Below are 25,094 nucleotides of genomic sequence, written 5' to 3' on the forward strand. Positions count from 1 at the left end.
CTAAAAAGCAAACATAAATAAATGGAAGCTTCTGGGCTGAATTGTTCTTATTCAGTAGCTATATTTCTGAGAATTCACAGGCAGCGTTAAAGAGACACTAAAACTTGGGGAGGGTTGATAGCCCCCCCTGCCAGTTTCTGCACTGGTATGTTACTTCCAGCTACAAACCAAAATTGACAATGGGTAGCTCTAGGAATCGCTGGAAACTCTACAGTACTACCATAGAGTTTCTGGAGATTTCTAGAGCTACTTGTTGTCAATTCAGAAGTGATGTCGCTGATTTGGAATTGACTGCCTAAGGAGGTGGGGAGCTTTCCCACAGTGATCGTCTTGAAGCAGCGGCTGGACAGATCCTTCTCCTGGATGCTTGAGGCTGACCCTGCATTGAGCAGAAGGTTGGACTAGATGGCCTGGATGGCCCCTTCCCACTCTGTGAGTCTGTGCTATAGTTGAAAGTTTATCTAGAGGCCATCTAGTCCAACCCTTGGCTCAGTGCTGTATCAGTCTAAATTAGATGCAGCCTAAATTAGATGCAGTCAAGGGCCAATGAGTGTGTTGGCAAACCATCTCATCTAACTGCCCTCACCTTGAAAAACATCACCTGTTGCTTTTAGGGATGCCAGTCCCCAGGTGGGACCCTGGAGATCAGCATCCTTAAAAGCAACAGGTGAAAGTATATCAAGGTGGGCCCTGGGAGACCCCCTGAGTTATAGCTCTTCTCCAAGCAAAAGAGATCTGAGGGTGGACTCCATAACTTTATACTCCCTTGAGGTCCAGCCCCACCCCAACACTTGCCCATGCCTAGCTCCACCCCCAATGTCTCCAGGTCTTTCCCAACCCAGAGCTAACAATCCAAGGCTTTCTGCACCTCAGGCTACAGGAAAGAAATATGAACTGGCGAGTTATCCAGGAAGGTTCACCTCTTTTGGGTTAGGAGATACCAGGAGGTTTGGGGGCAGGGCCCCAGTGGGGTGGAATTTGGGGAGAGGAAACCATCTCAGGGGAGGGCTATGATTCTGTAGGGTCCACCACGCCAAAGATCTTTTCCAGGGCAGTTGGCAACCCCGTCGACAGGCTGGGAAATAGAGCAGTGTTAAAACGGGCAATGTTGTATTGGGATTGTGAGGACCAGAAGGCCTAAACAGAGCGAAGAACCCTAGCAACTGAGGGCCAATCCTGGGTTTTGTGTGTGTGTGTGTGTGGGGGGGGGCAGTTTGCACAAAAGGGGGAAAAATGGAAAAGCGTCGTTGTTTAGACCAGGGGTAGTCAAACTGCGGCCCTCCAGATGTCCGTGGACTACAATTCCCAGGAGCCCCTGCCAGCATTTGCTGGCAGGGGCTCCTGGGAATTGTAGTCCACGGACATCTGGAGGGCCGCAGTTTGACTACCCCTGGTTTAGACTGTGCATGTTACACTGACCTCTTCCTATTCTCCCCCCCCCTCCGGTTTGTGCCTGGAAGTGTCTTACCAAGGCCTAGGAGAAGTGGAGGGGGGGGGATGAAAAAAAAGGGGGGGGGAAGCAGGTTCTTGCACGAAGTTCTCTCCCTGCCTTTGGTTGCTAAGCAATCCGTGTGCTCTTCGGAGCTGCAGAGAGAGACCCTTGGCCGCTGCGTTTCACCATTTTCATTTGCAATTTAAATTCCCTGACAGGCAGAAGCAACCAAGCTGTTCACTAAAGATTGCAAAAAAAAAAAAAAAACCATGGGGGGGGGGAGAGGGGGAGAAGTTATATTGAAATACAGGGAATATCCAGGGCCTCGAGCCCTTCCGAGATTTTCCTTTGATAGTTACAGGAAGATGAGATGGGAAAGGAGAGGAATGGAGGGTGGGTGAAGAGAGGGGGAGAGGGAGGGAACTGAGTTGACTCTGGTCCCTGTTCGTTCTGCGGCAGGATGGAAAAGTTGGCCCTGAAGGCGATTGGGCTCTTTGACTTTGTTTTCATAGAATCCTAGAGTTGGGAGGGTTCCTAGAGGCCATCTAGTCCCACCCCCTGCTCAGTGCAGGATCAGCCTCAAGCATTCAGGAGAAGGATCTGTCCAGCCGCTGCTTGAAGATGGCCAGTGAGGGGGCGCTCTCCACCTCCTTAGGCAGCCCCTTCCACTGCTGAACTACTCTGACTGTAAAAGTTGTTTCCCTGATATCTAGCCAGTAGCGTTCTACACAGGGCGGCCAAAGTGTGCCTCTCCAGATGTCCATGGACTTCAATGACCATGAGCCCCTGCAAACATGGCCAGTTGTCAGGGGCTCATGGTCACAAGAGGAGACATCTACAGCCTTCAGCTTTGCTAGCTGAAAGGAAGCTCCGTGTTCAGTAGCAGTCTACCCGAACCACAGTTGCTGGGGGAAAGGGAAGCAGGCATGTCATTTTCTTCTTTTGGCGTGCTTCCTTGATTCATCTGACTGTCTGCTTTAGCTGACAGGCAGATGGAGTCAATCGGCTTTCCTTAGGTTCTTCTCCAAGGTATGGAGAGCACTTGGAGGATGGAAGGAGATTGTGGCCTCACGCACTGTTTCCCAACCTGTGGATTGGAGCCCCAAACTTGGTTGCCAATCCTCTACAAGTGGGTCAGGGGACAGCCCTCCCTAACAGCCACCTTCCCATTGATCACTGTTGTGTTTTAGCAACCAGGATTTGGCCCTGGAATCAGAATCACACAGTGCTGGAAGATTCCATGAAGGGCTTTCGAATCCAGTCCCAAACCTTCTTAAAGACTTGAAAAACACACACTCCTCAATCTCCTCCTAAAAGCTTAGAAGGAAGGAGATTCTGAGGCAGCATATTCCATCCAAACAGCCCTCACCATCAGAAAATGTTCTCTAATATTTAAGTGACACCTCCTTTTCTGTAATTTGAACCCACTACTCCAAGTTCTGGACTGATTTTGCACTTTGTTTATGCCGTTGTGGATCCTGTTGAATTCAGATCGATTTGAACTTGGGTCTTTCTCTATCCACTCCCCCCCCCCATTGAAACAGAAAATGTTCTGCACTCGATTGGGAAAGCTCAGAACAGGGGGAGGTGGGCCAATTGTAGCAGGAGCCTCTTTCTGTCTTTTCTTGAAGGGGGAGGGAGGATTGGAGACAGCAGAGAAGGGGGAATAAATCCAAGAGGGAAATCTCTGCTGAGAGACGTTAGGGCTTCTGGAGCACAGTCACTTTAAGGGAAGCCTTGCAACCAGGAACCAAGAAGTCCTTGAACAGACGCCCTGGCCAATCAGGGAAGACTGCTTTGCTATGAGGCCGGGGAAGGGAGTTTATTCACACAAAGCAGAAATTTGCACACATCCTGATGGTGATTTTTTAAATATTGAGGCTTATATCCACTCCTGGATATCGCGGGGGGAAAGTAAGGTAACTCCAGATCAATCATGCATGTTGCAGAGGGAAAATTTAAGGCACCCCAAATCAAAATGGAAATCAAGTTCAGTGTAGACAGAGGGATTCATTCAAACTGGGACTGGGCAAAAAGCCCCATGCAGACTATACCCTGGTCTCTAAAGTGGCAGGAAACAGGTTGGCCCCCTCTTCAACACGTCCAACTTTTGCGCAGTTCAACACAGCTCTCCTCTACTCCAGGCTACACACACCCAACTCTCTCAGCCTCTCCTTGTAAGGCATGGATTCCAGCCCCTCAATCTTCCCAGTTGCCTTTCCTCAAACACTTTTAAACTTGTAAATGTCCTTCTTGAACTGCGGCGTCCAAAGTGGGAGGCAATATTCCAAATGAGCTCTGACAGTGTCTTCCAAGTCATAGATGAATGGGCATTTTTCTCTCTCCACTGCCTAAAGATCTTGATCAAGCGAAATGCAACCTCATAGTTACTGGGTGCACTTAGTAGAGTCTTAGGAGGAATTAGAGGGACAACTGAAGACGGGGAGGGAGGCCAAAGACCAGAATCTCGCCTGATATGTAAAGGCTGCATATATCAAAACAGAGGAGGGCCGGCTCTTATTATTAGGAAAGGACTTGAGAATAACACAGCTGGTATTATAATGTCCAGTGTGGCAAAATGCCCCCTTCTTGGCTACTTCAAAATGACCTCTGGGAAGCAAGGTTTTTCCCCCTGCACTTTGGAGAGAGGGCAGGGGTGACTCACCTCCCTTCAAAAGTTAATTAATCTAGCCAGGAGACAAAAGGTTTCTCCCAGCTGCTTTCCCTTCCTGGGGGCAGGTATCTGGGAGGGGACGCAGAAGGTGATTTTAAACCCCTATAAGTGGGAAGGGGGGATAACTCTTTTTTGCCTGCTGACCAGCGGAGGAGGAGGAGGTTGCTCTACATTGAGAGGAGGTGGGCAGCCATCTTGGACCAGGTGACCTGATGAATAGGAACTTGTAACTGCTAAAATGAGGTGCCAACGCTATTTTTAACGTCACAGTGTGTTTTCGCCAAGCGACAGGAGGAGGACTGCGTTTCACCCAGTTCCTTTCGACTCTTTTGCTTAACTCTTTGCTGTGCTAAAGATAGGTGTATGAACCTTGTTCCTTTAATAAATCCTTTATACATTTGAAGCTGGCCATGGCTCTCTGACCTCATTGAGCTCCCCCATCTTGGAAACGCTAGTCTAATGCAAGGGGGAAGACCCAGGGTGGGGGGAAAGAGCTTGGCAAGCAGCTAGTCTACTGTGCGGGTATCCTGTCGTCAATGGTCCCCATGGGCTGTGGGAGACATGGAGGTGAGGTCCCAAGAGGGAAAGGGCCACGGGAAGACCTGGATCCATTCCGCACACGTAGGATAATGCACTTTCAATGTGCTTTGGCAGCTGCGTTTTCCTGTGCGGAACAGGAAAATCTACTTCTAGTGTGCATTGAAAGTGTATTATCTATGGTGTGCAGAATAGACCCTGGTCCTCTCAGCCGACAGCCCTGTACAAAGACCAGGTGCTGCTGATGGTGCAGAGGAAAAGTACAGGGGAGGGCAACCAAGGTGATGAGGGGACGGGAGCAACTTCCCCATGAAGAACGGCTGAAGTCTTTGCGACGTTTCCATTTTGACACACCCTTTCACACTGATTGAACAATGCACTTTCAATCCACTTCTGCTGCACTTTGCAACGGTTTTTTTTCACTGCACGAAAAAGCAATATGCGCTTGCAAGCCGTTGCGAAACTGCAGTGAAAGGGAATTGAAAGTGCATTACGGAGTGTGTGAACGCATAATACACAAAACCTGGTTCATTGGCTGTTGTGAAGAAGTGCATTTTTTTCTTTGCAGGTCTGAAATGAGCAAGGCCTTCACTCTGAGTTCTAAAAGCTTTTTTTTCCCTCTGAGCAAAGAACAGGCGGAAGGGGGAGAAGTCAATTTAATTCCTTCCCAGATGTACCTCAGTGCACCTTGATACTAACGCCAATAGATCTTGCAGAAGAGATAATGGGTGGGTCAAGCTCTCCCCTTTCTCCAGGGCGGGAACAGAGATTTGGAAGTGTATAATACTAGAGAGATTTCAGGGAGGAAATTGCTTGAGGGTTCAGGAAAAAGCTCTCTGACCTGGTCAGTAGGTGGTGGTGGGGAGGGGGAAGAGGTGATAAAACTCAAGCTGCGGGGTTGATCAGAACAGACAGACTTCTTAACTGAGGTCCCGAGAAGGCATCTATTAGGTATGTGTTGGCCTGAACAGCTGAAGGGAGCTTCAAGGTAACGGCAACTCTGTACAGAGCTGTAACTTCTTAAGCTGACTGTCTTGCATTTCAACATCTGATAGAGCATATATAGGGAGAGAGGGACAGAGGAACTGCATTTGACACATTTCTTTGGGATCCCTTGCTCAGTCTGGTGCTGTACTAAAAGGATGTCTGTGAATATTTTCTTTTTAATGAATACTTTATAACTTTGTATGCTGATAGTGGTTCTCTGTACCACAAAGACCTCCATTGTCTTGGACATACTAGTGTAAAAGAAGCTCCAGGGGGCAAAAGGCTCCAGTAAACTGACTCTATGGTGACCAAGAGCTACGCCTCAGATCTGGGAAAGGAAGCTGGTAGTGTTGACCCTCCCCTTGGGCAATCCCTTATAAAGGTCAGGTAGTGGCAGCAAGTTACCCCAGAGAGAAAGTAAGGCCTCTCCAGGTGTTGGGAAAACAATGGAGGGCAGGGTGGAATAGGACCTTCAAGGTCATCTAGTCCAACCCCTGCAGAATGCAGGAACTCGCAACGACCTGCCTACCCATGGTGACCACAGTTCCATGCCATAATGATCTCATCCACCTACCAAAAATCTCCAGTATCCAGCCTTGCCTGGAGGAAATTCTACAGAGGTGATCAGCATTTCCCTAGGTATGCAAGGAAGGACCACAAGAGACAAACACTGGCACATCCCTTCCTGCCTCACACTCTGCTTAAGCTCATAAAATCAGCCTCTCTGTCAGATGACTATCCAGCCTCTGCTTAAAAACTTCCAAAGAAGGAGAACCCACCACCTCCCGAGGAAGCCTGTTCATCTTAGGAACCGCTCTAAGTGTCAGAACTTTCCCTAGACGTTTAGCCGAAAATTCTTTGGAATTAATTTCAACCCATTGGTTCTAGTCCGCCCCTCTGGGGCAACCGAAAGCGACTCTTCTCCATCTTCTCTAGGTCAGCCCTTCAAGCACTTGAAGATGGTTCTCAGATCCCCTCTCAGTCGTCTCTTCTCCAGGCTAAACAGACCAAGCTCCCCCAACCTTTCCTCCTATGTCCTGGTCTCCAAAACCCTCACCATCTTTGTTGCCCTCCTCTGGACACGCTCCAGTTCGTCTACATCCCTCTTCAACTGGGGTGCCCAGCAGTGGTGCTCGGTCTATATCCCAATGAATTCCTGTTTTTTTTTTTAAGCAGGCCAAAATCACCGGTGTCATTTTGCTTCTGAGCAGAAGAGGGAGCCCTGGTTCACTTTAGCTAAGTTCCTGGTGGGCATTGGAAGTCCATGACGGAACATTGCTGCAGAGACGGCAGTTAATCCAAGGGTGGGCAAACTGCGGCCCTCCAGATGGCCATGGGCTACAATTCCCATGAGCCCCTGCCAGCAAATGCTGGCAGGGGCTCATGGGAATTGTAGACTATGGACATCTGGAGGGCCGCAGTTTGCCCACTCCTGAGTTAATCAAACCCTTCTGGAGAGGGGTGTGTGTGTAGAGGGGAAGGTGCACATAACTCAGGGCCCCGGGTGGGCGTGTCCACAGCTGTGCATCCCAACCGTATTCTGCATGATTGGGCCACTTCTGGGGTTTCTCGAAGCCTCAAGAATGTTGCAGGACTTTCTCAATGGTAAAAAAGTGGAATGGCAGACGTATACTATTTTAGCCCATAAATTTCTAGTTCGGGACTGGGGGGGGGGCATTGTTTGGGTGTGCTGATTGATTGGTTGGTTAATCCAGATGTAGGGGAGGTTTAGAGAGGAGACGTCCCAAATGGTTTATCCGTGTAGCATGTGTTATGGGCCATGCACAGCACCTTCCCCGACATGGATCAGCGTGGTATCTTCTCTCCTCCCCCTTTTTCCTCTTTAAGGACGCTCGGAGTGACACCCCTTTCCACTGTGGGGTGCCCCTCTGCCCCCAGTCTGTGCGGGTCCATCACAATTGTACTCCGCTAGGGCCCCTCAAATCCTTAAACTGGCTCTGGTGTGACAGACCCTGTGGAGCCTTAAACCACAACAATAAACTGACCCCTGGGTTACGTGCACCTTCCCCCCTACACACATCCTCAGACACACCGATATACACACACACAGCCGCTGTTGGAGCTGATGGCGTCTTCTAACAGGCTCTTCGCCCTCTCTCCTTTCCTTTCACTCCCAGGAGGCTAAATTGTTGTCTGAGCTGCAGCGAATGGATTCTGCTCGCTGTAACCGAATTACAAGCCTCCCCCGATCCTCTTTCAGTCCACTTCCCCAAGACTCAGCAGACCCAAGGGGCTGGAAGCTAATTCTCACCTGAAACATATCCCGAAGACCAAATCAGCCACACGTTCTGGTTTTTATCCCCTCTTTGTCCAAAGAGATCTGAAGAAGAGGAAGAGTTAATTCTTATATGCTGCTTTTCTCTACCCGAAGGAAGCTCAAAACGGCTTCCATTCTCCTTCCCTTTCCTCTCCCCACAACAGGCACCCTGTGAGGGACGTGAGGCTGAGAGTGCCCTGATATTACTGAAGAAGAAGAATTGGCTTTTATATGCCACTTTTCTCTGCCCGAAGGAGTCTCAAAGTGGCTTCTAATTGCCTTCCCTTTCCTCTCCCCACAACAGATACCCTGTGAGGTGGGTGAGGCTGCCCTGAGATTCCTGCTTAGTCTGAACAGCTTTCTCCGTGCTGTGGGGAGCCCAAGGTCACCCAGCTGGCTGCATGTGGGGAAGCGCGGAATGAAACCCAGCCCGCCAGATTAAGAGTCTGCACTCCTAACCACTACACCAAGCTTCTAATCTGGAGAACTGGGTTTGATTCCCCTTTCCTCCACCTGTATCCAGCTGGGTGACCTTGGATTGGTTGCAGTTCTCTCAGAGCTCTCTCAGCCTCACCTACCTCACAGGGGCCAGAGATTATCAGATTGTTGGAATGGATGTAGCGAGTTGCTCTTCAGGAGGTAAACAGATGGTCCTCCCCCTAACTACGTGTGGCCTTGAAAAAAATTGGAGTAGAAAAAGCCAGCTCTTCCTGGCAGTCTTCAAGCAAAGGTTGGATACACACTTTTCTTGGATGCTTTAGGATGCTCTGGGCTGATCCTGCGTTGAGCAGGGGGTTGGACTAGATGGCCTGTATGTCCCCTTCCAACTCTACGATTCTATGATTCCTCTTCTCTTCTCTCAAGCACCCAGAAACCAATCAATGAACAATCAAACTGATCGTCGAAAACTTGGGTCTTGGTTCGCCACTGGCAAGCAGTGCACTGGCATAACCAGCAGATGTTTGCAATCCCCAGTTACGAATTGCACCTTGCAAAATAAGTCAATAAAGGAAGGGAAGAAGGATGGAGAAAGCAAGGGGAGGCGATTATTCCCGCCTGGCTCTGCCGTCTCAAGGAGAGAGCAAGAAGCTCTCAAGCGGCAGCTGGCTCTCCCTCCGCCGTCTAATGCCTCTTGGAATGAATACAGATGGTCTCGGAACGGCCCGCTCGCCCTCTGCAATAAAGACGGAGAAGGACGCTTCGCTCGCACCAGAATAGTGACTGACAAATTCAATCTAAAATGCAGACCCTGAAAGCACTCTTGGCACAATACGAACGGGGAAATTAGAGGTTGGGAGGGAAGGAGAAGACGGGTGGGGACAGAAGCACTTTTGCAAGAGGACTTTTGCCGAAAAAGGGGAACAGCTGTGCAGGAATTCACCGTGCTTGCTTGTGGGGTGACTTTATTCAGTGGGATCTCTTCCCCCTCCTAGTTCAAGGGCACAGTTGCCAGCTCTGGGCTGGGAAATACCTGGAGACTTTGGGGGTGGAGCTGGGAGTAGGCGGGATTTGGGGCAGGAATGGACCTCGGTGAAGTATAATGCTATGGCGTCCCCCCTCCAAAACAGCCATTTTCTCCAGGGGAACTGATCTTGGCCATGTGGAGATCAATTGTAATAGGGTTGCCAGCTCTGGGTTGGGAAATACTTTGAGATGTTAGAGGTGGAGCTGGGAGAGGGCAGGATATGGTGTTGTGTGGTCCTCAGTGGAGTATAATGCTATGGAGTTCACCCTCCAAAGAAACCGTCTTCTTCAGGGGAACAGATCTCTTTGGTCTGGAGATGAGCCATAATTCCAGGGAATCCACAGGTTATGAATTCCAGAACCCCCACTGGGAAGTTGACAGCCAGACCAGTCATCTTCTCTGACCACATGGCCTACTGACCTCATTGTGAGTTGGACAAGCTGATAGTTGAACAGCTTATGGGTCAGTCAACCACTGGGAGAGGTCATAGCTCTGAGGTAGAGCATCTGCTTGGCCTGCAGATAGTTCCAGGTTCATAAGAACATAAAAAGATGTTGGATTAATAGCCCACCTAGTCACACACAGTGGCCAACCAGTTCCTCAGGAGGGCCAACAACAGGGCAGAGAGGCCAAGGCCTTCATAGGAACATAAGAAGAGACTTGCTGGATCACACCCGTGAGGGGCCATCTAGGCTAGCATTCTGGCATGCACAGGCAAATCAAAATGGCAGCCAGGGGGAACCCAAATGAAGGATTACTCCATTAGGCAGCCCTGAATGAAAGTCCGCCATAAAAATTGAAATTGCTGTAACCAGGGAATCCTTAACTGCGGGAAAAGTGAGCATGCAATTCTGGTTTGCAGCTGGAAAGGCAAAATTATGTGCGGAAACGAGCACAAAGTTTGGCACTTTAAAAAGTCAAGAGTGAAGGATATCACTAGTGCAATAACGGTCCTTTGGTTCTTTCTTTGTGATACCAGAGCTGGTACCCTAAAAGGCCATAGAGGGCAACCCCAGGGATAGAATGCAAGAGGTTTGTTTCTTGCCATACGCTTGAAAGACAGGAGGACTCCCACGTGCAGCTCCCATCTCTGCATTTGTGTCGACAGCAATCCCCAGGCTTTGAGCCCCCCTAAACCCTTCTTAGCACACACTATTAATAACGACACCGCTGAATTTGGCCTCGGGCTACATTTCAAGATGAATTTGGAAGTTCTTTCCTGCTCAGGGAGAGCGATTGACGGATTTTGAGGGGAGCTGAGAAAAGAATGTCAGCCTGCCTAGCAAACTACCTGGGGTGCTTGGGGGAGGGGGGGAGGAAGCCGTTGTATCCTCCGGCTGAAATCCACCCCAAGCAACACTGTAGGCCAATAGTAAGATCCCTGCTTGGGGAAAGGAAGCTAAGAATGATGTGAGAAGTTTAAAGCTGTCCCGAAAAACAGTGAAGCATCGTCCTTCTAGTTCACTCTCGCATGGCCTAGGCCTCTTTCCGACCTGCCGCTGTCTTATTTAATTTTATTTATTCATTTATTCACCCCCCGCCCCTCCCGGAGTGATCCACAACCTTTTTGAGCCTGCAGGCACCCTTGGACTTCTGACAGAATGTAGTGTGCACAGGTGCAAAATGGCTGCCTCAAGAGGTGGAGCCAGCTGCAAAATGGCTGCCGCAGGAGTTGGGGCTAGCTAGAAACGGCCGCTGTGGCTTAACTTCAGTCAAGCAGTGGTGGTATATAAGTATAATCAACCAATTAATAAAATAAACAGTGAACCTACTACAGCTGTGGGGGCTGTCGCTGTCAAAGCAATGTTTTTTCACAAGCTCCATCCCCAAATCTACAGGAGTTTCCCAACCCAAATCTGGCAACCTTAGTGAGTGGGCAGATCCATCCAAACACCTCCCCGAGCCACATGGGAAAGTGGTATATAAATTAAATTAAATTAAATTATTATTATTGTTATTATAAAAAACAACTCCATAGCTGGCAGGTGTAGATGAGCAGGTAGACATGGAGACTGTGAGATATTTAAGAATGTTCTGATTCAAATCCAGTTGCCCTTCAGATTTTGGAAAGTTGTTATTTATTTATTTATTTTAAGTGGCTGAAGAGAGTTCGGACTCTCAAAACGTATACCCCCAAACTCTTGTCAGGCTCTAAGGCGCGCCGGGATTCGAATCCGTTCTCCTGCAGACCAACAAAGCTACCTTTTGAGACTATCTCGCAAGATCAATTTGCCTCTTGACAGATTTCCGCGGCTCCCCCCCCCCCCCAGCCTGTCAGGATGGGGGCCTTCTCTCCGCTCGGAGTTCTGCATGTCTTGTTGATTCCGGTTGGCAGCCAGAAGAGGGAGGGGAGCTGTCTTCTGGGTTCATTTGCACTGTACAGTTTTGCATTGATTTGGAGTTAATTGTCAGGTAATGAATCCGATTTGGCTCCCCGTCCTGAAATCCCGTATGCTCCTAGCTCGGCACCAGTAAATCATTTGCATCACAAATCTCCCGGCTCTAACTTGGGATTCACAGCTCACGGATCTTTTGCTGCTCCCGGCTTCCTTTGCTTCCACAGGTCCCAGCATGCGAGCAGAGACAACGCAGGCCCCATCTTAGCACCCTCCCTTGCATTTCTTTAAATCAGCCTTTCTTCCGAGAGCCAGTTTGGTGTAGTGGTTAGGAGTGCGGACTTCTAATCTGGCATGCCGGGTTCTATTCTGCGCTCCCCACATGCAGCCAGCTGGGTGACCTTGGGCTGGCCACGGCACTGATAAAACTGTTCTGACCCGGCAGTGATATCAGCGCTCTCTTAGTCTCACCCACCTCACAGGGTGTCTGTTGTGGGGAGAGGAAAGGGGACTGTAAGCTGCTTTGAGACTCCTTCGGGTAGGGAAAAGCGGCATATAAGAACCAACTCTTCTTCTTCTTTTTTTTCTTTTTTTTCTTTTTTTCTTTTTTTTCTTTTTCTTCTTCTTCTGTGATATCAGCGCTCTCTCAGCCTCACCTACCCCACAAGGTATCTCTTGTGGGGAGAAGAAAGGGAAGGCGACTGTAAGCCACTTTGAGCCTCCTTCGGGTAGGAAAAAGTGGCATATAAGAACCAACTCTTCTACTTCTTCTCCTCGACTTTTTAACCGTTGAGAAACCCCTGGAACATTCCTCAAGTGTTGAGAAACCCCAGAAGTGGCACCATCGTGCAGAATATGTTTGGGAAAGCAGAACACCCAAGGCCCCTCCCCTTCCCATCCCCTCCAGACCTATCACTGGCCATTTTGGGAGTGGGAAACAGGGTGGCATAACCATATATGGTTGCATCAGCTGATAAATGTTTAACACATTTTAAAAGTGTTTAAAAATTAATTAAAAGCGTATAAAAATGTAATTAATTAAATTAACTCCCAGCAATTCGGGAATCCCAGGACCATCGTGAAACCCCAGGGTTGTAGGAAACTGCAATCAGGTAAAAACTGACTTCTGGTGACCCTTCAAGGCAAGTGATGGTTTGCCATTGCCTGCCTTTTTGTAGCAATACACCCATCCAGGTGCCAACCAGGACTAGTCCAGCTTAGCATCCAAGATCTGATGACATCAAGCTATCTTGGGTCTGGGCAACACCTTGAATAATAGCCAGAAGTTCAGGGCAGCCCTGACATCACACCTCCCGAAACCACAATGGGTGGCCACAGGAAGGAGAGGTGTCAGCTCTGAGTTGGGAAATACTTGGAGATTTTAGGGGTGGAGCCTGTGGAAGGTGGGGGACTGGGAATGGGGGGATCTCAGCAAGGTGGACTCTACCCTCCAAAGCAACCTCTTTCTCCAGGGGAACTGACCAGGGTCATCTGGGGATCAGTTGTGATACAGGGAGATCTCCAGATTCTACCTAGAGGTTGGCAGCCTTAAGGAGAAGGAAGAAAGCAACTGGTATCATACAAACACCCTTGGCAAGGGATCTTGGTCCAAAGTGTTCCAAGGGGAGTAGGGCCCTTTGGGTTGCCTTTACGGAGACCAGTGTCCACCAAACCTTTCTTGCTCTTTGCTTTGGGATGGAGCAAAAACACTTGTGACCATAGAGAAATCCAGGGATTTCCCTGTGATTTACCTGGGGACTATTCTCGGAAGGATATCTCTGTAACTGGTATTTGCAATAGCCTAGGTAGATTACTTGACAATGAAACTGGGCTCTTAATGTCAGGATCGAGGAAAGATATGAAGAAGTGAGCCTCAGTGTTTACAACCAGTTGGTAGAAAATGGCAGTAACCGCATGGAGCAGCGGACAAAGAGATGGGTTAGGAGAAGAAAGTGAATGGGGAACTATCTATCAGTTTCTCCGGAGGTTGGACATAGGGTGGTGCTATGGCATGGGGCTTAAATATTACATTGTTTTGTGTGTGGCGTAGCTCCCTGTAGATTTCAATGGCAGGTTTTAATGCTGGACATAAATCACAGTAATATCGCATTGACCACTAGAGGGTGCCAAACATGCATGGAACAACCCCCCTCATCGAAGCAACAGGAAGACACAAGCAAGGGAAACGAGAATGTGAAAAACCTTCCATGGTAGAGCACATGGTTTGTGAGCTGTCTGGATGTCAGCAAAAGAAACCCTGCCATAATCTGGATGTCTCAGACTGGCCTTATTTTGTTGACTCTTGGAAACTGAGCAGGGTCAGCCCTGGTTTGTACTTGGACAGGAGACCTCTGAAGAAGTCCAGGCTTGCTTTGCAGAGACAGGCATTGGCAAACCATGTCTGCTCGCCTCTTGCCCTGAAAATAATCATACGTGGTCACCATAATTAGCTGTGACCCCACCCCAGTTTCTTGAGAATTAGGAGTTTTTCAGAACCTGAAGTATAGGCTGGAAGGAAGGTAAAGGAGTTTTAAACTTGTTCTTATGCTCTGAAGGAAAAAGAGATTTTTTTTCAGTTGTCTGAATATAGCCTAAAAGTATCTGTTTCCTCCCACCCCTCCTTTTTGGATTCTTACCAGGTTGCAAACCTTGTTCAAACAAAATCTGCTTGCAAAACCCGCTTGTTTCCCCTACTTTGGAGACCAAGAATGGCAGCGCTGGCTCCAAAAGGAAGTTTTGCTAAAAATATGGGGAAGTTTGAAAATTCAAACGGCAACATTGAATATCCAAGGCTCAGTGGTAAGGATCCAGGCCGTAACTGAGAGGAGTGTGTTGAAAACATTTGCCCCAGAAGCGAGCAGAAGACTGAATCGAGAGGTGACACTGCCAAATCCGGATTCTAAAATCCTGCCAGCCATAAGAAAAGTCGGCACGATAGCATGGTTTGATTCAGAAGGAGTTCACGATCAAATTGAGTCCTAGGCTGCCCGTTAGATCAAATCCTGATATCATGAACCTTGGAGCCATCAGAACATACTGGAAGATTGGCCAAGCTGGTTCAAAAAGACTTCACAATGAAAACCGAGTCCCAACTCCTCCCGTGGGCTGGTCATCATATTAAATCCAAGTCCAAGGGATATTCACCCATTCACCAATTAATCAGAACCAATGAGATTAAATTTATTCGAAAGAATTATCGACTAAACCTCTGGAAGAAGTTCCTGACCGTTAGAGCGGTTCCTCAGTGGAACAAGCTTCCTCTGGAGGTGGTGGGTTCTCCATCTTTGGAGGTTTTTAAGCAGAGGCTGGAGAGCCCTATGACGGAGAGGCTGATTCTGTGGATTTGGGTAGATTTAGGTTGGACAGGAGGGATTGTATCCATGCTTGGCTCTTGTGGCCCTTTCTTGCATGTCCAGGGAAATGTCAATTGCTGCTTTGGGACTGGAAAGCAAATTTCTTCCAGGTCAGACTGGCCAGGGATTCTGGCTTTCTTGGAGGAGGGGCATCATCTGGGTTGGACTAGATGACCCTGGAGGTCCACTACAATTCTATGATTCTATAGAGATCTCCTTCCAATCCAGAAATAGCCATCACAAGTAGATAATTCTAGGTAGGTGGGGGGGGGGATCAGGGCTCTCTCACAGAGCATCTGATGGCATGCAGAAAGTCCCAGGTTCAATTCCCACCATCTCTAGATAAAAGGACCAAGCAGTAGAAGATGCAAATAACCTCCACCGGAGATCCTTGAGAGCCCCTGCCAATTTGACTAGACAGTACTGACTTTGATGGACCGACAATCTCATCCAGTATAAGGTGTGAGAGTCCCATTCAGGGGAGGGTCCAAAGGACTTGTTGTAGAGCATTTGTTTGGCATTTGGAAGGTCCCAGGTTCAATCCTTGGCATCTCCTGTTATAGAAAAACCAGACAGCGGGTGATGTCAAAAACAACTCAGAGACCATGGGAACTGCCTACCTGAGTAGACAAAACTGGCCTTGATGGGCCAATGATCTTTTAAAGGATCAGGCAGTTTCATGTGATCCTATGTGTGGGGTAGTGTTTAACAGGGGCGGCTTCTAGACTTTCCCATACATGCTTTTCTCCCCCTAGTGGCCAATTAAATATTGCATCACTATATGCCTGACATAAAAACCTGCAAGGAGATATGCTGGACATACAGTGATATAATATCACTAGAATGAGTGAAACGCATGCAGAAAAGAAAAGCAAAAATAAAAATGAGATTAAAATGAGAATGCAGAAGAACCCTGAGCGAAATTAAAACAGTGTGCGTGGGGGAGCTCTTTCATCCTCAGCTTGTAACTTTAGGAGGAGAAAGCTGTTGTTTTTTTTTATGTCCCACTTTTCGCTGCCCAAAGGAGTCTCAAAGCAGCTTACAATCGCCTTTTCTTCCTCTCCCCACAATTGACACCCTGTGAGGTAGGTGAGGCCGAGAGAGCTCTGGGAGAACTGTCAGACAGGACTGTGACTAGCCGAAGTTCACCCAACATGCTGCTTGTGGAGAAATGGGGGATCAAACCCGGCTTTCAAGATTAGAGGCCGCTGCTCTTGGCCACTACACCAAGGTGGTGTGATCTATCCATTCCCTTTTCCAGCTAGATTGGTTAGCATTTGCATAAAAGAGTGTTCAGGTATGTCTGGAAAGCAAATGAATTGTTTCCTTCCCCTCCCCTCCCGTTTCCTGCCAGAGGGGGGGAAAAAAACCTTTAAAACTCAGAGTGAAGTTTTTGCTCCATTTGGATTTCCACAGGGGGGAAAAAAAAAGCACGTTTCTTCCCAGGGCTTAACAAAACGCATCAATGTAAAGCAGGATGGCAACTTGGCTTGGAGCTCCGAAAGGGCTTGGAAATCACTTATTCTGGCACTGTGTCGGCATAAACAGTTACAAAGGAGAAAAAAGTCCGCTAAGCTGTCAAACAGTATTTCCGTGATTACGGGCAAGGCAAAAAAAAGCGTTGGATGAAAACCCTGGGAAACGTCGTTGAATGAAATGCTTGGAGGTGAGAGTTCTGCCGTCAGAGTCATAGATGTGATCCTAGCACACCACGCCACCTTCTTGAGTGTGGGGAACGGGCTGGGATGTTCCTGGGATTGTAAATTTGATGTGGATTCTTCTTGTTTTTTAAGCACAAGACATGGTGTTCTGCTTTTGGGTACACACGGCGTGGTGCTCTATGCAAAATGCAGCATCATGCGGATGCAAAGGACTCCTCCTGCCCTTTGCCCTATAGCACTGAAACACTATGTTGTTATAGCGCTATAGCACTCAACTTGGAATGTTTTTCAAAAAAGACCTTTGAGGAAGATCAAGCGGTGAAAAGGGGCAGGAGGAAAAAGCTGTACAGTTTGAAGTGACCATCGTGCTTCAGAGATGGAAGGAAATTTGATCTAGAAGAAGAGTTGGTTCTTATATGCTGCTTTTCTCTACCTGAAGGAGTCTCCAAGCGGCTTACAATCGCCTTACCTTCATCTCCCCACAACAGACACCCTGTGAGTTGGGTGAGGCTGAGAGAGCCCTGATATTCCTGGTCGGTCAGAACAGCTTTATCAGCGCCAAAGTCACCCAGCTGGCTGCATGTGGGGGAGTGCAGAATCGAACCTGGCTTGGCACTCCTAACCACTACACCAAACTGGCTCTCAAAATTCTACTCAAATTCTACTCAACACTACTCAAAATTGGGCCAACTGTGAATAACACCTGGTTTAGAACCGTAATCTGAAAATCGTCCATGAATTGGTGGCTGTCCCAGGGTGTGGATTTGCCTACCTGCCATTGATTGATAGATCGATCATATGGTATGTTTGTCATGTACCCAGGAGAGCCTATGATTGTCTGGCAGTCGGGCAAGAGACGTTCAGAGTTGGCTGTCCATTGCCTGTCCCTGTGTGTGTCACCTCTAGTGTTCCTTGAAGGTCGTCCGCCCAAGAGCTAGTTTAGCTTTAGAGACCTGATGGGATCATGTTTGCCTGGGCTGCCTACAAGAGGACAGCCTTTAGTTCTTCAATATATAGCAGTTCTGGAGAGAAGTTGAGAATTTTGGATGGCGAATTCCTCGGGGATTGACTCCCATGTAAATAAATTGTTCCTTAATTGCCGTGCAGACAATCCAGGGAGAAGAACGGGGGTGGGGGCTATATCTGGCAGGAGCTAACTTAATTTAGCACATTTGCTACCCAACAATTATTTCTTTTAAAAGCGGAATTTGCCGAAACAACTTCCAGCCTTTTCTTTAAATAATAAAAAAACACACTCTATAATCACTGCATAATAAAAGTAATTAGTAATTTGTGTCACTCCTGTAATTTTTCTCCTCGGAATAATCAGGAGGGGTGACGGAGTTCCGTACGCCGCGAACGCGCGCCGAAAAAAAGATACACGGGGAGAAGAAGGGAGCGTCCAAATTAAAAGCTGGCGGGCCGTACCCTCACGAAAGCAGTAATGAGTGTTTTGCTTCTTTAAAGCCGCGGCTGATGCAGTTGCCGTAATGTCTTAATTACAGAAGTCCTGCAGAATGGGGCAGTTGGGGGAGGCAGGGAGGAAGAGAGTGAAAACGGCAAGCAAAGAGTGGAAATTCGAGTCTCCTCGTTGCTCGCCTGCGTAGGCCCAGATCTGATCTGTGGGCCTTTGATTTCAGGAATCTAAGCCAGGGCGTAGAGCCTCTTGTGGCGCAGAGTGGTAAGGCAGCTGACTTGCAGTCTGAAGCTCTGCCCATGAGGCTGGGAGTTCAATCCCAGTAGTTGGCTCAAGGTTGACTCAGCCTGCCATCCTTCCGAGGTCGGTAAAATGAGGACCCAGCTTGCAGGGGGGTTAATGGTGATGACTGGGGAAGGCACTGGCAAACCACCCCGTATTGAGTCTGCCATGAAAACTCTGGAGGGCGTCACCCCAAGTGTCAGACATGACCTGGTGCTTGCACAGGGGATACCTTTACCTTTATCTTAAGCCAGGGCATGATGCACCTTTTCCTCAGCAGTAAGTTCTGCTTGTGGCAAATAGGATGGAGGAAAAGGTGGCTATGTGTGGAACAGCTGCGGGGGCCGCCAAGGTACCAGCTTGGCATGGTGGTTAAGAGAGGCAGCCAGTTGAGTGACCTTCAGCTCACCAAAGTGGGACTGCTTAGCTGCTTATGCTTCCCGCAGGGCTCTTCCCTCTGTGGGTATGAGCTTATTGGTTGTCCCGGGCCCCCAGGATATCTGCCTGGCCTCAACCAGAGCCAGGGCCTTTTTGGTTCTGGCCCCAACCTGGTGGAAGAGCTAAGGGCCCTGCCGGAGTTGTCAGGTTTCCTCAGGGCCTGCAAGACGGAGCTCTTCTGCCAGGCATTTGGTTGAGGCCAGGGTGGGGTCTCGGTGTTACCATCGGAGGATCCCCCAATGTGTGATCGGATCTGGTCCCTTGCTCCCAGTAAGAGAGAACTTTGACCCATGGGCTGAATGGGGCAGGGGGGAGGGGAGCGGGGAATTAGAATTCTTAATAGGAATAGATCACCATCTGTCTAATGTAATGTAAGGGGTGTATTTAGAGGGTTTTATTGTATTTTATCTACTGCTGTGAACTGCTGAGAGACATTTGGAGAGCGGCAGTATGGAAATGCGAAAATAAATAAATAATACAGCACTGATAAAGTTGTTCTAACCTCCCTCCCAGGGTGTCTGTTGTGGGGAGAGGAAAGGGAAGGCCATTGTGAGCCACTTTGAGACTCCTTCTGGTAGAGAAAAGTGCCATATAAGAACCAACTCTTCTTCTTCTCCTTCTTCTAGTTCCCAGCTCCGGGTTGGAAAAAAAATCTGTTGATTTTGGGGGGTGGAGCATAGGGAGGATGGGCCTTGGGAGGGGACTTCAGCAGCAGGATACAATGCTATAGACTCCACCTTCTCCAGCAGGGCTCTTCTGACGTTCTTAGGATGCTGGACTAGATGGATGCTTTTCTTGGATGTTTTAGAATCACAGAATCCTAGAGTTGGAAGGGGCCATACAGGCCATCTAGTCCAACCCCCTGCTCAACGCAGGATCAGCCCAGAGCATCCTAAAGCATCCAAGAAAAGTGTGTATCCAACCTTTGCTTGAAGACTGCCAGTGAGGGGGAGCTCACCACCTCCTCAGGCAGCCTATTCCACTGCTGAACTACTCTGACTGTGATAATTTTCCTGATATCTAGCCTATATCGTTGTACTTGAAGTTTAAACCCATTACTGCGTGTCCTCTCCTCTGCAGCCAACGGGAACAGCATCCTGCCCTCTTTCAAGTGACAACCTTTCAAATCCTTAAAGAGGGCTATCATGTCCCCTTTCAACCTCCTTTTCTCCAGGCTGAACATTCCCAAGTCCCTCAACCTATCTTCATAGGGCTTGGTCCCTTGGCCCCAGATTTTGTTTTAGGATGCTTTGGGCTGATCCTGCATTGAGCAGGGGGTTGGACTAGATGGACTGTATGGCCCCTTCCAACTCTATGATTCTATGATTCTATGATTCTATTATTCTATGACCCCTGGTCTGATCCAGCAGGTCTCTTCTGATGTTCTTAGATGCTGGACTAAAAGGACCACTGGTCTGACCCAGCAGGGCTCTTCTGATGTTCTTAAGATGCTGGTCTAGATGGACCACGGGTCTGAGCAGGTAGTCCTCTTCTGATGCTCTTAGGTTCATCGAGTCCAGCATCCTAAGACCAATAAGAAGAGCCCTACTGGATCAGAGTGCTGGTCCATCGAGTGACTAGAAGGTGGATCTCTACAAATGCAGATTTCTTGGCCATGCTTCACACCTACGGCTACATCTCCCCGCCCGTCCTGTTTCCTAGAGGTTTCTTTTGGTCCCAGTGCCATGCTGGCAGGCTATCCTGGCTGACCCAGGCACGATTTCCTAAAAACGACGTTTCCCTTCCAGCGGCCATTGTTTCGCGATCTCGCCACTGCCTCTGATCCCATTAATCATGGCCAGCGAGCTCTTCTTTCCAGCGTGTCTGTCACATCCATATTAATGCCTCCTCTAATCCGTAGGACTTTCTCCACCGGGCCTAGCGGGCATGCTGATCGCTGCGTGCCTAAGAAGGCTTTCTCTCCATCTCTCCTTTTTTGGGGAATGGGGGAGACAAAAAGCAAGCGTGCCAAGACAACAACTCTGGGCGGTAGTCGTCTGTAAGATGTCGATAAACAAAACCTGCCTGAGAGTCGCAGGAACAGAAGTTAGAACGGCTTAGGAAGTTGGCACTGAACACAGAAGCCTTTGAAAGAGGGGAAACAGTGCCTGGGAGAAAGACGGGGGGAGAGAGCGGGAGCCTGGAAAGAATGAAAGACAATTGAAACAGAACTGGAAGATGGCAGGAAGTGTTTGAAATCGGGGGACCATCCTGCTCCCTTTTTGTGGCTCCTTTGTATTCTTCTGTTTTGTGCTTGTAAGTGTTTTTGTTTCATCCACATTTCTCTCCTGGAATTCCCCTTTGAGCCTTTTGATTTCGGCATTCAAATGGAATTATGGGCCTGCCAGCCTCCAAGTGAAGACCAGACATCTCCTGGAATTACATCTTGTTCCGAAGGGACGGAAATCAGGGGTTCCCCCAAAGGACAGGGCTACTGTGGAGGGTGGACTCTGTGGTGTTATGCCACACTAAGGCCCTTCCTTAAGCCTCAACCTCCCCAGGTACCACCCCCAATTCTCCAGATTTAATTGATGGTGATAATCCATTTACATCCATAAGAACCTAAGAAGAGCCCTGCTGGGTCAGACCAGTGGTCCATCCACTCCAGCATCCTTTCTCACACAGTGGCCAACCAGTTCCTCTGGAGGGCCAAACACAGGGCGGAGAGGCCAAGGCCTTCATAAGTACATGAGGAGAGCCCTGCTGGATCAGGCCACTGGTCCTTCTAGTCCAACGTTCTGTCTCACCCAGTTCCTCTGGAGGGCCAAAAACAGGGCATAGAGGCTGAGGCCTTCATGAGAACACAAGAAGAGCCTTGCTGGTTCAGACCAGTGGTCCATCTAGTGCAGCATCTTGTTTCACATGGTGGCCAACGAGGTCCTCAGGAGGGCCAACAACAGGGCATAGAGGCCAAGACCTTCTCATGGTGCTGCCTCCTGACTCTGGGATTCAGAGGCTTAGTGCTTCCGAATGTGGAGGTTTCGCTCAGTCACCCTGGCATTTAGCTATTGATCTTCCATGAATTTGTCTACTCCCCTTTAGGTGTTACATCCTCTGGCAGTGAATTGCACACTTTAATCACTCTTTGTGTCAAGTAGTCTTTCCAACTAGAGAGCTTCACAGCCTAATACAACAGATATTGTCTCAGGCGTCACAACTTTACTTCCATGGAAATACTGCCCTCAGCTCCAGTGAATATCTGCGTTGCCCATAGGGGTAGGTCTCTAGACCAGGGGTAGTCAAACTGCGGCCCTCCAGATGTCCATGAGCTCCTGCCAGGGAATGCTGGCAGGGGCTCATGGGAATTGTAGTCCATGGACATCTGGAGGGCCGCAGTTTGACTACCCCTGCTCTAGTCCTTCAGAATCCAAGCTAGCCTCTTGTCTCCAAGTTCCCAGGGCAATTAAAGTTGTTGGCCTACCTGCATCAGGTGATGACAATGAACCAATCAGAACATTTCCCAGGTTGTTTCTAGAAAATTACCTCAGAACATGTCCAGGTAGACGTTTGTAGAAAATTACGTCTCAGGTAGAAGTTTCTAGAAAATTACTTCAGAACACATCCAGGTGTTTATTTTTATTTTTATTTTTATTTTTATTTTTATTTTTATTTTTATTTTTATTTTTATTTTTATTTTTATTTTTATTTTTATTTTTATTTTTATTTTTATTTTTATTTTTATTTTTATTTTTATTTTTATTTTTATTTTTATTTTTATTTTTATTTTTATTTTTATTTTTATTTTTATTTTTATTTTTATTTTTATTTTTATTTTTATTTTTTCCATATATTCCTCGCCACTTCCAAATCGGCTCATGGCAGGTTACAAAGTCTTATAAAACCCCCATTAAAAGACAGGGAAAAAATTCCAACATGGCAGAATCCCCCCCCCACATCCCTTACTACAGGAGGGCTGAGGAAGGAGGTCGACGATGTACTACTCATACCCATGGTTAGTGGGGGGGCATTCATCTATCTTGCCGACCCCAGCCTCAACCATAAAGCATAAAGCCCTGCAGGGGTCATAGGGCGATAGGTGGTCCCTCAGGTATGTGTGTCCCAACCCGCATAAGGCTTTCCTCTCCCCACAACAGACACCCTGTGAGGGAGGTGGGGCTGAGAGAGCCCTGATATTACTGCTCTATACGAACAGCCCTATCAGGGCTGTGACTAGCTTAAGGTCACCCAGCTGGCTGCATGTGGAGGAGGAGCGGGGAATCAAACCCAGCTTGCCAGATTAGAAGTCGGTGCTCCTAACCCCTACACCAGGCTGGCTCTTGGCAGGCAATGGCAAATGGCAAACTGCTCTTAACTCCAAGATGGCTCTGAACCCTACTGACGTATTGTGTTTCGCAGGCCTGTTATGATTGTCCACTTTTACACCCTGTTTTTCTTTCGACGCCTTCTGCAGATGTGAGGCATCTAAAGGGACCTCCGATTGAAGGGCTCTGCGCGTTTGGAGAAGACAAGGAAGGGAAAAACAGTCTTCGGGCATTAACAGAGGTGACTCGTCCACTAATCTTTCAATCACCTTTCCACATCTATTGTGCCAACTTAATCCATCCTTCTGCCGTAGGCAGAGGTAGAAATGATCTTTTCCGATGACGCAAAATAGCTCTGTTCAGTGGGGGATTACAAAGAACTTGATCCAAAATCCTTTTCTCCTCCTCCATCCCCCCATCTGACACGGGGAGAAAAATTACTTCCTGAGGGGGGGGGGAATACAGATGGTTTGTATTGTATCCATGGACAAGAAATGCCTTGTATATTTTGAAATGGGTACATAACGCACCCTTTAATAGCCAGCCATGAAGCATCAAGAGCTGTTAGCTGTCATCTGGGGTGGATGCTGGAGTAGTTGTGGGGCAGACATGAACCTCAGTCCTCAGACCCGTTTTTGAAATGAAGAGAGCCCGGAGGGACGGGACAGAACCAATGGGATGAAATTAAATCAAAAGAAATTCTGTCTAAACATCCGGAAGAAGTTCCTGACAGTCAGAGCGGTTCCTCAGTGGAACAGGCTTCCTTGGGAGGTGGTGGGTTCTCCATCTTTGGAGATTTTTAAATAGAGGCTGGATAGCCATCTGACGGAGAGGCTGATTCTGTGAAGGTTCAAGGGGGTGGCAGGTGACAGTGGATGAGCGATTGGGATCTGAGTGTCCTGCATAGTGCAGGGGGTTGGACTAGACGACCCAGGAGGTCCCTTCCAACTCTAGGATTCTATGATTCTAAATTCCGTTCAAACATCCGGAAGAAGTTCCTGACAGTGAGAGCGGTTCCTCGGTGGAACAGGCTTCCTTGGGAGGTGGTGGGTTCTCCATCTTTGGAGATTTTTAAATAGAGGCTGGATAGCCATCTGATGGAGAGGCTGATTCTGTGAAGGTTCAAGGGGGTGTCAGGTGACAGTAGATGAGCGATTGGGATCTGAGTGTCCTGCATAGTGCAGGGGGTTGGACTAGACAACCCAGGAGGTCCCTTCCAACTCTAGGATTCTATGATTCTAAATTCCGTTCAAATATCCGGAAGAAATTCCTGACAGTCAGAGCGGTTCCTCGGTGGAACAGGCTTCCTTGGGAGGTGGTGGGTTCTCCATCTTTGGAGATTTTTAAATAGAGGCTGGATAGCCATCTGATGGAGAGGCTGATTCTGTGAAGGTTCAAGGGGGTGGCAGGTGACAGTGGATGAGCAAGAGGGTTGTGAGTGTCCTGCACAGTGCAGGGGGTTGGACTAGATGACTCAGGAGGTTCCCCTCAATGCTATGATTCTCTGATTCTAACTGTGCCCTGGCAGAATCCCAAATTTGCCCACAGGGTCAAAAAGGCTGGGGACCCTTGTTTTACGGTCTCATCCAACTTGCCTTCCTTTCTGGTGGGTGATCAGTTTCAGATGACAAGTAACACATTTTCCGCTGAAGCTCTTTTACACCAAGGCCTTCTCACAGTCTCCAAATTATGTATCCAGCAGGCCTGATCAATCTTTTCCACTTTAACAATGAGCTCCCCGATTCTCTGCAATCTCCACCTTCAAGACAGGCCGGTTTTTCTGCTGGCCCCCTTCCGGCCCCTTTTTGCGTCCTCTCCGCCTGCCCCCCATGGAGGCATTAAGCTTTCATAGAGCTACATTCATTGGGGGCTTCGATTAAACACACAGGGCAGAAAATGGCCAACACCGGTACCCCACAGAGTGGGCCAAAAGAGATCTATGTCTACCAAGTCACCTGGCACGTTAAGATAA

At 48.4% G+C, this 25,094-nt stretch overlaps 1 long non-coding RNA gene across 1 annotated transcript in view; it reads left to right on the top strand.

Annotated features, from left to right (window-relative positions):
- The window catches only part of LOC143839144 (uncharacterized), a 45,544-nt gene that overhangs the window by 1,259 nt on the left and 19,191 nt on the right, over positions 1-25,094 (top strand). Inside the window, exon 2 of the long non-coding RNA XR_013231639.1 lies at positions 23,272-23,363. This is a non-coding gene — a long non-coding RNA (uncharacterized LOC143839144). The remainder of the gene's footprint in view (positions 1-23,271; positions 23,364-25,094) is intronic.

This window comes from Paroedura picta, chromosome 5, assembly GCF_049243985.1.
Source record: "Paroedura picta isolate Pp20150507F chromosome 5, Ppicta_v3.0, whole genome shotgun sequence".
Taxonomy (NCBI): domain Eukaryota; kingdom Metazoa; phylum Chordata; class Lepidosauria; order Squamata; family Gekkonidae; genus Paroedura; species Paroedura picta.